Source organism: Scyliorhinus canicula, chromosome 11, assembly GCF_902713615.1.
Source record: "Scyliorhinus canicula chromosome 11, sScyCan1.1, whole genome shotgun sequence".
In the NCBI taxonomy this organism is placed as follows: Eukaryota; Metazoa; Chordata; class Chondrichthyes; order Carcharhiniformes; family Scyliorhinidae; genus Scyliorhinus; species Scyliorhinus canicula.
In genome coordinates this window covers 13,147,026-13,159,220 of record NC_052156.1, presented here as the reverse complement: position 1 = coordinate 13,159,220, position 12,195 = coordinate 13,147,026, and the positions used below count along the sequence as shown (strand labels likewise).

The 12,195-nt window shown below is 48.7% G+C and overlaps 1 protein-coding gene across 6 annotated transcripts in view; it reads left to right on the top strand.

Moving 5' to 3' along the window:
• The window catches only part of LOC119973830 (semaphorin-3A-like), a 412,512-nt gene that overhangs the window by 136,806 nt on the left and 263,511 nt on the right, over positions 1–12,195 (top strand). The window lies entirely within an intron of this gene.

Here is a 12,195-nt window from a genome sequence, read left to right as displayed (position 1 = left end):
GCACAGGAACGGTCCCTACATGTGAATATCTGGGGGAAAAAAAGCAGCTCGATCTTTTACCACTATTGTTCTCTTTCTGTTTGCAATATATTTGCAAAGGGCATAATTTTTTAAAGAAATAATCCTGATTTTTGTCTCATTCCCAGCCCTGGTGCCCAGAAATGTTCCTTCGCTACATCTTAAATAAATCTATTCATAATAAACTCCAATGCTACAATATCCCCTAATTTTTAGCACGTGTGAGTGAGTCACCTTGCAAGCCCAACTGATCATCTTAATGGTTAGTGTAATTTTGGAATGCTAGATTGGTAGAAAAAGCCATCTGGCTTGCTAACGTACTCTTTTTAAAAAAATTTAGATTAGCCAATAATTTTTTCCAATTAAGGGGCAATTTAGTGTGGCCAATCCAACTACTCTACACATTTTTGGGTTGTGGGGGCGAAACCCTCGCAGACACGGGGAGAATGTGCAAACTCCACACGGACAGTGACCCAGGGCCGGAATCGAACCTGGGACCTCAGCGCCGTGAGGCGGTTGTGCTAACCACTAGGCCACCATGCTGCCCTGCTAACGTACTCTTAAGGAAGGAAATCTTCCGTCTTTACCCGGTCTGGCCGATAAATGACTGCAGACCCGCACTGCGGCGGTGGGGGAGGGGGGGGGGGGGGGGGGGGGGGTGGGGGGGGGGGGGGGGCTGCCGAAGTTCCTGTCCGTTTTCACAGGTGCTGCAAGGTATGGATAATGCGGTTAGACAACTCCACTTGGAAAGTTCAAACAACTAAAAGAAAATGAAATTACGATTAACCAGGGCCAAAGAAAAAAAAAAAAGTTCCTACTGAGCACAGGAAGGGACAAAATGATTGATGCTGTGTGAATGTAATTCCTTCAAAGAAGAATTGTTGGGAAGCTGGACTGAGGCAAATGTGAAAGCCGTGATGGTGAAATACTCTCTGGGATATGAGGGTAGCTGTGTTGGAATACGGCTGGAACGTGGGGGCCGGCTTGTCCCTGGCACAAAATCTCGGGTTGAATAATGGCAATGTGGAAACGAATAGATGTTTCGCAATTTGGTTTGGTCATTTTTAATAGGCTTGGAGTATTCGCACAGAACTTTCGGAAGTGCTGTGGAGGTGGCGAAAGATTTAGATTTAGATTTAGAGAAATACAGTACAGAACAGGCCCGTCGGCCCACGATGTTGTGCCAAACTTTTGTCCTAAGTTTTCTTTTCTTTTTTTTTAAATTTAGATTACCCAATTCATTTTTTTCCAATTAAGAGGCAATTTAGTATGTTCAATCCACCTACCCTGCACATCTTTGGGCTGTGGGGGCGAAACCCACGCAAACACGGGGAGAACGTGCAAACTCCACACGGACAGTGACCCAGAGCCGGGATCGAACCTGGGACCTCGGCGCCGTGAGGCAACAGGGCTAACCCACTGCGCCACCGTGCTGCCCCTTTTTTGTCCTCAGTTAATCATAGATTATCATAGAATTTTGGACACTAAGGGCAATTTATCATGGCCAATCCACCCAACCTGCACATCTTTGGACTGTGGAAAGGGAAGCTAACTCGGAGGCCGGAGATTTTAGATCACCAGGCCGGTGCTCGGTAGACCGGACCATTTTGCAAAATGGGGCATGATGACATCGGGAGGGCAGCCGGACGTCACCGCACTGCCCCGTGAGATTTCGGGCAGCAGGATGCATGGATATCGGAAGAAGTCCGTTGATAGTTAACGGGCCAATTAAGCTCATTATATACATGATTCGCTGCTATTTTGAGTGACATTCAGACAGGCAACCTTCATATGTTTTATTCATTCTGTATACAGGACAGGATAAAAGGCTCAGAAAGTGTTGAAAAGGTGAAGAGTTAGGTGTTTTGCTGTGAGTTCTTTGTAGTTGGGTTAGAGTTAGTTTCTGCCATTTTTCTGGTTGTCTTGGATAGTTCTCAACATTATAGGCTGCACGGTAGCACAGTGGTTAGCACAGTTGCTTCACAGCACCAGGGTCCCAGGTTCGATTCCCAGCTTGGGTCACTGTGTGCGGAGTCTGCATGTTCTCCCCGTGTCTGCTCAGGTTTCCTCCGGGTGCTCCGGTTTCCTTCCACAGTCCAAAGATCTGCAGGGTAGGTGGATTGGCCATGATAAATTGTCCCAAAAGGTTGGGTGGGGTTACTGGGTTAAAGGGATAGAGTGGAGACATGGGCTTAAGTGGGATGCTGTTTCCAAGGGCCGGCGCAGACTCGATGGGCCGAATGGCCTCCTTCTGCACTGTAAATTCTATGACTATTCTAAACATCCAGATTGTGTGTGACTACAAGAGTGAGATGCTGCAGGTTTGTGCCAGATCTCCAGGCAGCTGCCATGATGCCTACATCCTGCGTCCCTACCAGGCCGTTCATTGCTCCTGTAGAGACCCAGGATGTGGAGAAAGATCTCTAATTGAGGACGTTTATCCATAGAATCCCTACATTGCCGAAGGAGGCCATTCAGCCATCGAGTCTGCGCCGACCCTCTGAAACAACACTCTACCTAGGTCCACTCCCCTACCCTATCCCTGTAGCCCCACGTATTGATCCAAACCAATTCACCTAACCTGCACAAAATTGGACTGGGAGGAAACCGGAGCACCCGGAGGAAACCCAGGCAGACAGGGGAGAATGTACAGACTCCTACAGACAGTGACCCAAGCCGGGCAAGAATCCTGGTGAGCCTATCGGCAGCAAATTCAGGGAGTAAGCAGCCACTGATTGGATGCCCTGCTAACTGTCTGGCCATGTTGATGTCCCCTACAGCTGAGCTGACTGTGAGTGATCCAGTGCCGGTTCCGCCTGTATAATAATGTGGCCTGCAGCAGAGGCCCCGCCATTGTTCAGGGCCTGGTGCCTGGGAATGGAATGTTTCATTACAAACCTGCCCTTGCTGGGAGGGGAACAGAATGGAGAAGGGGGCGGGGTGGCTCGTAATGAGATGGAGGGAACCCTTGGTGGGTTATTGGAACCAGAGAAAACAAGGAAAAACTAATGAGGTTTACTGGCTCAGCGAACTGATATAGGATTGGAATTTGCTCAGTATAGATTTCCTACAGATTTCATTCAGATTTCTGGGCAGTAGACAGGGAATTAGCTGAAAATAGGATTCATTTTGGACAGAAATCATGGGCGGAATTCTCCAATTGCCGACGTCAAAATCGCTTCGGCTCTTGGCCGGAGAATCCGCTTTTAATGCCGAAATCGGGGGCAGCGCTGTTTATCGGACGCTCCGCCAACTCAAAAACGGCGCAATCGCTGAGTACGCCGCACACCATTGGGACGGCCTCAGGGCATCACCCGAGGCCCTCCCCGGATGCTCCGCCCCCGATGCTCGGCCCCCGATGGGCCCACTTCCCGATGATGTCGGTCGCGTGTCCTCACAGTATTCGGGGACCTCGCATGGCGGCTGCGGACTATGTCCAGCGCTGCCACAGTCGGGGGGGGGGGGAGCTGTTCCGCTGGCCGGGTGGGATGGGGGGGGGGGGGGGGGGGGGCTGGGGGACTGGTGGAAGGTGGTCCGGGATGGCGAGGGGGGGTTCCAGGGAGCCACTATCTGGCAGCCAGGTCCGCGTGCAGCCAGTGCCATGTTGTACAGCGCGGCCACCGCAGGTTGCTGCCGTGCGCATGCGCAACCACGGACCCGGACATTCGCCGTCCGTATTTGCAGGTAAAGCTGGGTGCTTTACGTGGGGCCGCTGCTTCCCCCCCCCCCCCCCCCCCCCCACCCGGGCAGAGCATCAATGCCGGGGCGGTGCCAACGTTCTGGTCGTAAGACCAGACGCTTGTTCCGGACGTAACTTCAAAGGCAGAGAATCCAGCCTCACGTCCTTCCCAAACATAAAGGGGACGACGGTATTAAAAAGATTCAACTGCGTGGTTTTCTTTTCAGGTAAACAGGCTAGCTGGCTGAGCTACGGGCTGAGCTAATGGAAGGGTTTCTACATCCCAGAGAGGCCAGAGAGAGAAGGGGGGGGGGGGGGGGGGGGGGGGAGGCGCCCATGTGGTCGGTGTGCCGAATCGGAAAAACAGCACGGACCATAGAATCATAGCGATAGAGGTTTACAGCATGGAAATCGCCCCTTTGGCCCAATTTATCCGTGCCGTCCAGACCAGTATCCTTATTTCCCCATATTTGCTGACATTCTGTTTTCAGGAATACAGGACCAGTTCGGACCAGTATTCCTATTTCCCAGTTTTGACTGTTTTTGTTCCCTTTGGGGCGAAAGTTTCAAAGTGACCGGTGTTTTTGTTGAGTAACTATTGATTGGAGGTTGAGCTGACCTACATAATCAGCGCTTTGTTGAGGCCAGTTTGAATTCCAGATCCCACTCGTACTCAGGTTAATGAACGTCCGCTGGAGGCTACAGTTCTCCTGATGGAGTGTTGGAGGCCGGCCATTTCAAGAGCATTGGATCATTATGGCTGAAGGCTAAATATGAGAAAGGGAAATTGCTCTTTAGCATTTACATGGTATGGTTTTCAAATGGATTGCATGCAGGATAAGATCAGTTCTGCTATTATTTCATTGAGCATACAATAGTTATAGCCCTCATCTGGTTTGGATCTGGGCACTGATCATTTGGGCAAGCTATTTGAGAATTTCTAAGTTGTAGTATGGACAATAAACTAAAATTGTTCCGACTGCAAAGTGTCAGTAAGATCGTAATGTACTTTCGACCCAATTGGAGATAAAAGAGCAAGATTCTTCTGTTTGCTCTGCATATAGTGACATTGTGAATCTAACAGAATGAATACTCTGCTCACTACGTGCTAACCACAGCGTTAGCTGAGCGGAAGATTTACTCCACTCACTCTGTGCAGATCACGTCATAAGCCTAGTGGAAAGATTACTCTGCTTACTACATGCTAGCCACGTCGTAAGCCTAGCGGAAAGGTTCCCCTGCTCACTACGTGCTATGCACATCGCAAACCTAATGGAAATGTTCCCCTGCTCACTACGTGTTGTCCACATCGTAAGCCAAATGGAAATGTTCCCCTGCCCACGATGTGCGAACCACATCGTAAGCCTAGTGGAAATATTCCCCATCTCACTACGTGCTAGCCACATCGTAAACCTGGTGTAAAGATTATCCTGCTCACTATGTACTAGCCACATCGTAAATCTAGTGGAAAGATTATCCTGCTCACTACGTACTGGCCCCATCGTAAACCTAGTGGAAAGATTATCCTGCTCACTGTGTGCTCGTCACATCGTAAATATAGTGGAAATGCTCCCCTGATGCTAGGTATTAGCTACATTGTAAACCTAATGGGAGTATTCATCTGCTTGCTATGCGATAACAACATCTTGAGCTGAGCGGAAATATTCTGCGCACCTTGGGATGTCAAAAGCTATGGGAGGATTTCCTTTGCATTATTGTGTGTTAATTATATCTTAAATAGAGCAAATTAATTGTCGCATAACCCATATTACACCCTTCCAAAGAACTTAATTGACTGGAAAGCACTTTGGGACTTCCTGAGTTTATAAAATGTTCAATCTTACTTTTAATTATTATGTTCAATGAATTAAAATATTTATCATTGTCTACAATTATCCAATCTTTACCTTTACCTGTATTCAAAATGGCTGTCCGTCGACATGCCACGTCAGCCATTTTAAACCTGATATATTGGGCATTGCAGTAAACCGGGGTTGGTTTGGTTGACGTGCTCTGCACATGAACTACCACTGACAGACTAAAACTTTAATTATCATAGTCAGTTATACCAAACCTTTCATCTGATGTATTCCTTTGATCGGTGAAGAGTGAATTAAGTGGGAAAATACATGATTAATTATCAGTGTGAGATCATGTGTTCTGTCTGAACAGGGTGGCTGATGTCTGTGCTCAATGAATTAAATCATTTATGTTGACATTTCTGGTCAAGTGGTCAAATTTTGGATAGAGTAATAGGGAGGTAAATAAGCTACAAATCCATCTCAGCTTGTGCTGATCACAGTGGTGTTGTCGGAGTGCTGGCCTACAAGACTTTCCCTAATACCAGAGTGGTAATGTTGTAACATGACTACAGAGCAATGGTGTCTGGGCAAGATTCCACCGAAGTAGTTCTGTGGTAAAAGGCTTGGGAGACAAAAAGAATTCTCGTCTATCAATGGGCACTCGACTTAACGAACGTGACTGATTGACTGTCCCCTTGTAGTTCTGAGTTTACTCCAGCACAATGCTGTCTTATCAATATATTGATTTATTGGGCGTTTATCTGATGTGCAGATTCTTGTATGAACACATTTGTCTGTGCCAGAGGTAAGAGATGAACTACATTCTCAAAATGATGAATGTCTGAGGCACTAACCTGTCAAGATTCCTTTATGCCTGAGTATTCTGGGTGAAACGTAAGGACCTATCATGATAACCCTTCACGGGTCCATTAGTAAAGATGATAACACTATATGCTGAGGCATAACTTAAACCGTGGGATAGACTCGCCTGTGTGACTGATCCGTCTCATGAAGTATGACAGTCGGTTTATCACTTTGGATACAGGTGCATCAACTCATATTTCTCATATTTTCTTTCTCCCTAAACCTTGCAAACGTCACCTCAAGAGGCTGATGTTGAGCCTCAAGCACAAAATCCTTGAAATGAGTTATTAGCTTGCTATCTCTCCTGTTTTAAACTGGGCAGCCTGGTTTGTGTGTCAATGGGGGTGTAAAATTGGCGTCAAAAGTCTGATTGTTAAGACTCAAATCCACATTTTATCCAATCTTTTGGAGATATGATTAGACTAATTAAGACTTGCGATGAATTTATGATGGACCGCTAAGGATATTTCTGATCTTACGCTGTGAATTGCCCTTCGAGCCTCACCCCTCCCTTCCTCGTCCAGTTTTAGGTTTGACGAAAGATGGTAATCCAACTTCCCAGGATAACATTTTCCAGCCTTTCCCACAGGTGGATCTTCCAGTCCTGCGATGTCGAAACCCACCTCGCACCCTAGACCTTGGCGGGACTGGTATATCCCGGAGACAGCCTATGGCGTGCCACTCAGCCAAAAGAAAGATCCTGCCCCTTTGCTTTTTGTACTCCACACTTCTATTTATAAAACCAAGGATCCACTACGCTTGTTTTTTAAAACAGCCTCCTCAACTTGCCCTGTCACCTGGGGCAGGATTATCTGATCCTGAGGCTAAGTGTTGATGCTGTCGGAATGGCCTCAGGATCAGCAATTCTGGCCCATACAGGGGGCCCAGCACGGCACTGGCGTGGCCCACGCCGCTCCAGCTGCTGATCCCGGCGTCAACTGGGCGCTGCGGGGTCCCCGCGGTGGCTCCCTTCTCCGCGCCGGCCCCGACGCAACATGGCGCAGGGCTACAGGGGCCGGCGTGGAAGAAAGGAGAGCCCCAGCCCGAGAGGCCGGCCCGCTGATTGGTGGGCCCCGATCATGCGCTAGGCCACAACAGAGGCCACCCCTGAGGTCGATCCCTCCTTCCCGCAACCCCCCCCCCACCCCACAGGCCGCCCCCGGACCCTACCACACCGAGGTTCTGCCAGCTAGGGACAGATTAGAACGCCGCTGGCAGGACTCGGGTTTTTTGCTGCGGCCGCTCGGCCCATCCCGGGCTGAAAATCGGTTGGGGGGGGGGGGGCGCATAGAGCGGCCGCCGACCATGCCGTCGCCGATTCTCCCACCCCTGATCTCTGTCAGAGCACCCACAGTAAGGTTGTACCATTTAAGTTTATACTGCCTCTCCTCATTCTGACGGGCTGTCACTTCCTCCTTGCTTTAATATTGGTACATCTGGAGCGGCCCTTGGCTATTTTTACATTTCGTTAGCCATTTCTGCACCTGTTTGTGAGCCCACAACCATTTAGCGAGCATGCTGGAAAGGGCTGCAGCTGCCTGACTTTTATTTCTTGTTTCTACTTTGCGGTAGACACAGATTGCCCGTACGCACAGCTGTCCCTGCTCTCGGAGACTCGCAGGTCGCTATTTAGACTGAGTAGCATCAAGGCTGAGCAACACGTTATTGGGATGCTGGTTTCCTGGGATCCATTCCATTCCATTCCCTGTATGGGACATTTCCTTGTAATAAAATTCTACTTGTTTTTGGATGGAATATTCTTCTTTGGCTGACCACAATCGAGGCCTGACGGAATAGGGACTGCAGGCTAGATTCAGAGTGAGGACTCAGATCTTAGAGATTGTACAATAGGTCTCTGGAGTGTGTCAGTTTTTGCAGGGCATCCCTGGGGAGTGTGTCAGTATTCACAGGGGTCTCCGGGAATGTGTCAGTATTTACAAGGGGTTTCTGGAAGTGTGTGAGTATTTACAGGGGCTCCCTGGGGAGTGTGTCAGTTTTTACTGGGGAATGCTGGGAGTGTCGAATCACTAGCCAAGCTGTTCTCGTACAGCTGCAACACTGGCATCTACCCGGCAATGTGGAAACTGTACACCTGAACACAGAAAGCCGGGTTGGAAATTCCAACCCGGCCAATTACCCGCCCCATCAATCAACTCTCGACCACCAGGAAAGTGATGAAAGGGATTATCAGCAGAGCTATCAAACAACACTTGTTTAGCAATAACCTGACCACAGGACAGCACGGTGACGCGGTGGTTAACAATGATACCTCATGGGGCCAAGGATCCAGGTTCGATCCCAGCCCAGGGTGTCCGTGTGGACTTTGCACATTCTCCCCGTGTCTGCGTGGGTCTCAGCCCCACAACCCAAAGATATGCAGGGTAGGTGGATTGGCCACGCTAAATTGCCCCTTAATTGGAAAATAAGAATTGGCTGCTCTAAATTTATTTTTTAAAAGCAATAACCTGCTTGCTAACACTTAGCTTGAGTTCAGGCAGGGTCACTCAGCTTCTGACCTCTTTACAGCCTTTGTTCAAACATGGACAAAAGAGCTGAACTCCAGAGGTGGGGTGACAGTGACTGCCCTTGACATCAAGGCAGCATTTGGCTAAGTATAGCACCAAGGAGCCCTAGAAAAACTGGAGTCAACGTGATTCAGGGGGAATATTCTCCTCCTTTGGAGTCATATCTCGCACAAATGAGGGCAGTTGTGGTTATTGGAGGCCAATCATCTCGGTTCTAGCACATCACTGCCAGAGTTCCTCAGGGGAGTATCCTCGACCCAAACATTTTCATCAATGGCCTCTCTTTTCATCATAAAGCCAGGAGTGGAAAGGTTCGCTGGAGCATGCCTGTATTTACAGAGGGTTTCTGGGAGTGTGTCAGTACTTACAGGGGATCCCTGGGGAGTGTTTCAGTATTTACAGAGAGTGTTTCAGTCTTTACAAGGGGTTCCTCGGGATGTGTCAGTACTTACAGGGAAGATGTCTTTTCATTATGCTCTATATTTAAAACACGATGAGACTGCCTGAGGCGATCTTGAGTGTGTGTACGTTTTTACAAAGGTTATTCGCCTTAACCTGTTTTGATACATGTTTGTAAGAAAATACATTTGGAAATAAAAAGGTTTTAAAAAGGATCCTTGGGGAGTGTCAGGATTTACAAGGGTTTCTGGAAGTGTGTCAGTATTTGAATGGGAACTCTAGGAGTGTGTCAGCATTTGAAGGGGGGCTCGAGGAGTGTGTTGTTTTTACAAGGGGTCCCTGAGAGTATGTCAGTTTTTTCAAGGATTTACAGTGGATCGTTTGTATTTTCTTAATAAATTTAGAGTAGCCAATTATTTCTTTCCAATTAAGGGGCAATTTAGCATGGCCAATCCACCTACCCTGCACATCTCTGGGTTGTGGGGGTGAGACCCATGCAGACACGGGGAGAATGTGCAAACTGCACACAGACAGTGACCCGGGGCCGGAATCGAACCCGGGTCCTCGGCGCAATGAGGCAGCAGTGCTAGCCACTGCGCCACCGTGCTGCCCTCAGTGGAGCATCTGTATTTGCAGAGTGAATTGTGACATTATTTCCAGGGTATCTCCTACTCAGAGATATTTTAAATCACTGTGCAATGAGACTGATGTTAAGTTGTAGGCAGCAACGTGCTGGTGCCTCATTTCACATCCAATCCTCAGAGGTGGCAGCAACCTTTGTCTCCAATGCAGAACGAGGTGGATTCAAGCCCAGACCTGAAAGAGTCAAATTGTAACCGACTGGGCGACATATCTCCTTTTATTCATGGTAGCGTTCACACTGATGAATTTGAAGGTTGGTTAATTTTTGGGAATGTGCAGTTTGTGCACGCAGCGAATTGGGCCCCCCTCACCATCTGTCAAACAGACAGCCAGATTGTCAGGAGCACACAGTAGTCGAGATCAATGCCATGTCAGGCTGCAACATCTGTCCCTGAAACTGGTCTCCTCTGGGAAGTGGGGTCCACGTCTTTAACTCTTAAAAGGGCAATGCAATACAGTTTACTGGCAATTCCAAAACCAGTAACACCAGTATGCCTCTTGAAATAGCTGCTCCATATGGGTTGCTGTGACGAGTTTACACGATTGGAGCTGTGTTTGGCAGGTTCCTCTGCCCTGTTACCTGGTCCTGTTCATTTCAATTAACATAGAAATCATGTGAAACTCCCTACGCCTGCGTGCTTCTTTTAATTCACCCGGGTGTCGGACCAGAAAACTTTTTACCTGTAGATCTTTTGTTGCTCATTATGCTTTCCTTAATTTGCTCTGTTTTAATTACCTTTGCTCAAGAGTCGCCAGGTATCTTTTTGCTACCACCACGAGGTTCAAAGCCGAATACTGATCAAAGAATCGATACACCAGTTAGTAAGTTTGAAATCAATGCACATTTATTTACACACACAGTCACTTATTACTCATACACAAACTCTACTCACTAAACTACAACTACTACTAAAAGGGGCTGGTTTAGCTCACTCAGCTAAATCGCTGGCTTTTAAAGCAGACCAAGCAGGCCAGCAGCACGGTTCGATTCCTGTACCAGCCGGAATGTGGCGACTATGGGCTTTTCACAGTAACTTCATTGAAGCCTACTTGTGACAATAAGCGATTTTCATTTTTCATTTCAAAAGCCTATACTTAGCTTTGGGTGCTCACTCAGTCAGAGGAACAATGGCCGTTGTCCGGTTCTGATACTGCTGGCTTCGAACTGGTATAGAATAGTAGCTAGGAACGCCTATCTCGTAGCGTGCGTTGACCTTAGACTTACTTGGCTGGTGCTTGGCGGCCCTCTCGTCGCTGAGAGCCAAAGGCCAAGGTGAAGGTGAAGAAGAAGAGAGCGATCTGTCTTTGGGGACTCCTTTATATACCCCAAAGGGGCTTCGCCCCCTTCTGGGCGGTTCCTGAACTTGGCCCCAATTAATTGGACCATGTCCCAATCATTTGTATTGATTCTCTCCAATAAAGGGGTCATTGCTTGATCACTGGGTGGGCCATAGGTAACCGTTGGCCTGCCTTTGTTTTAGTCTCCACTGGCGCCGGGGAGTCTGCCCTGGTACCGATTGCTTAAATGTTTCTCTTTTGTCCCCGGTGATAGCTCATTACTATGCTAATGGCTTGTAGTATTGCTTCTGTCTGGGAGCTGCAAATTCCAATCCACAGGCAAACCTTGCACCTGTTTGTTTCCTTAGCACTGTCCAATTTTCCCTGTACTCTTTGTAAGTGTCCATTTTGAAATCGGGACGTGGCCACCCCAGGTGACTAAACTTTGATTGTATAAAAATAACCTTTCAGAATCTTTAACCAGCAATAGATCCGGGAAGTGACAAGAGGGATAACGCCTTTTCACTGTGTTTTGTATTTACAACACGACGAGACTGCCTGAGAAGATCCTGAAAGCTAAACAAAGGCAGTGGGCGAGATTCTCCGCAAATGCGGAGAATCGTCAAGGCTGCCGTGAGACAGGCCGTGATCCACGGCCGATTCTCCCCCCCCGGGCGGGGCTAGGAGTGCGGCCCCGTGCGTCATGGCGGCGCGGCCTTGACGACGGTCGTCAAGGCCACACGTCAAGCGTCGCGCCGGCTGACACGGCCGATGACGTCGACCGCGCATGCCCAGGTTGGACAACACCAACCTGCGCATGCGCAGTTGCCGTCTTTTCCCTCAGCCGCCCCGCAAGACGTGGTGGCTTGATCTTGCGGGGCGGCAGAGGGAAAAGAGTGTGTCTGTTACGGACGCATGGCCCACGATCGGTGGGCATCGATCGCGGGCCTATGCCATGCCAATCGGGCCCCAAACGGGCATCTGGCGC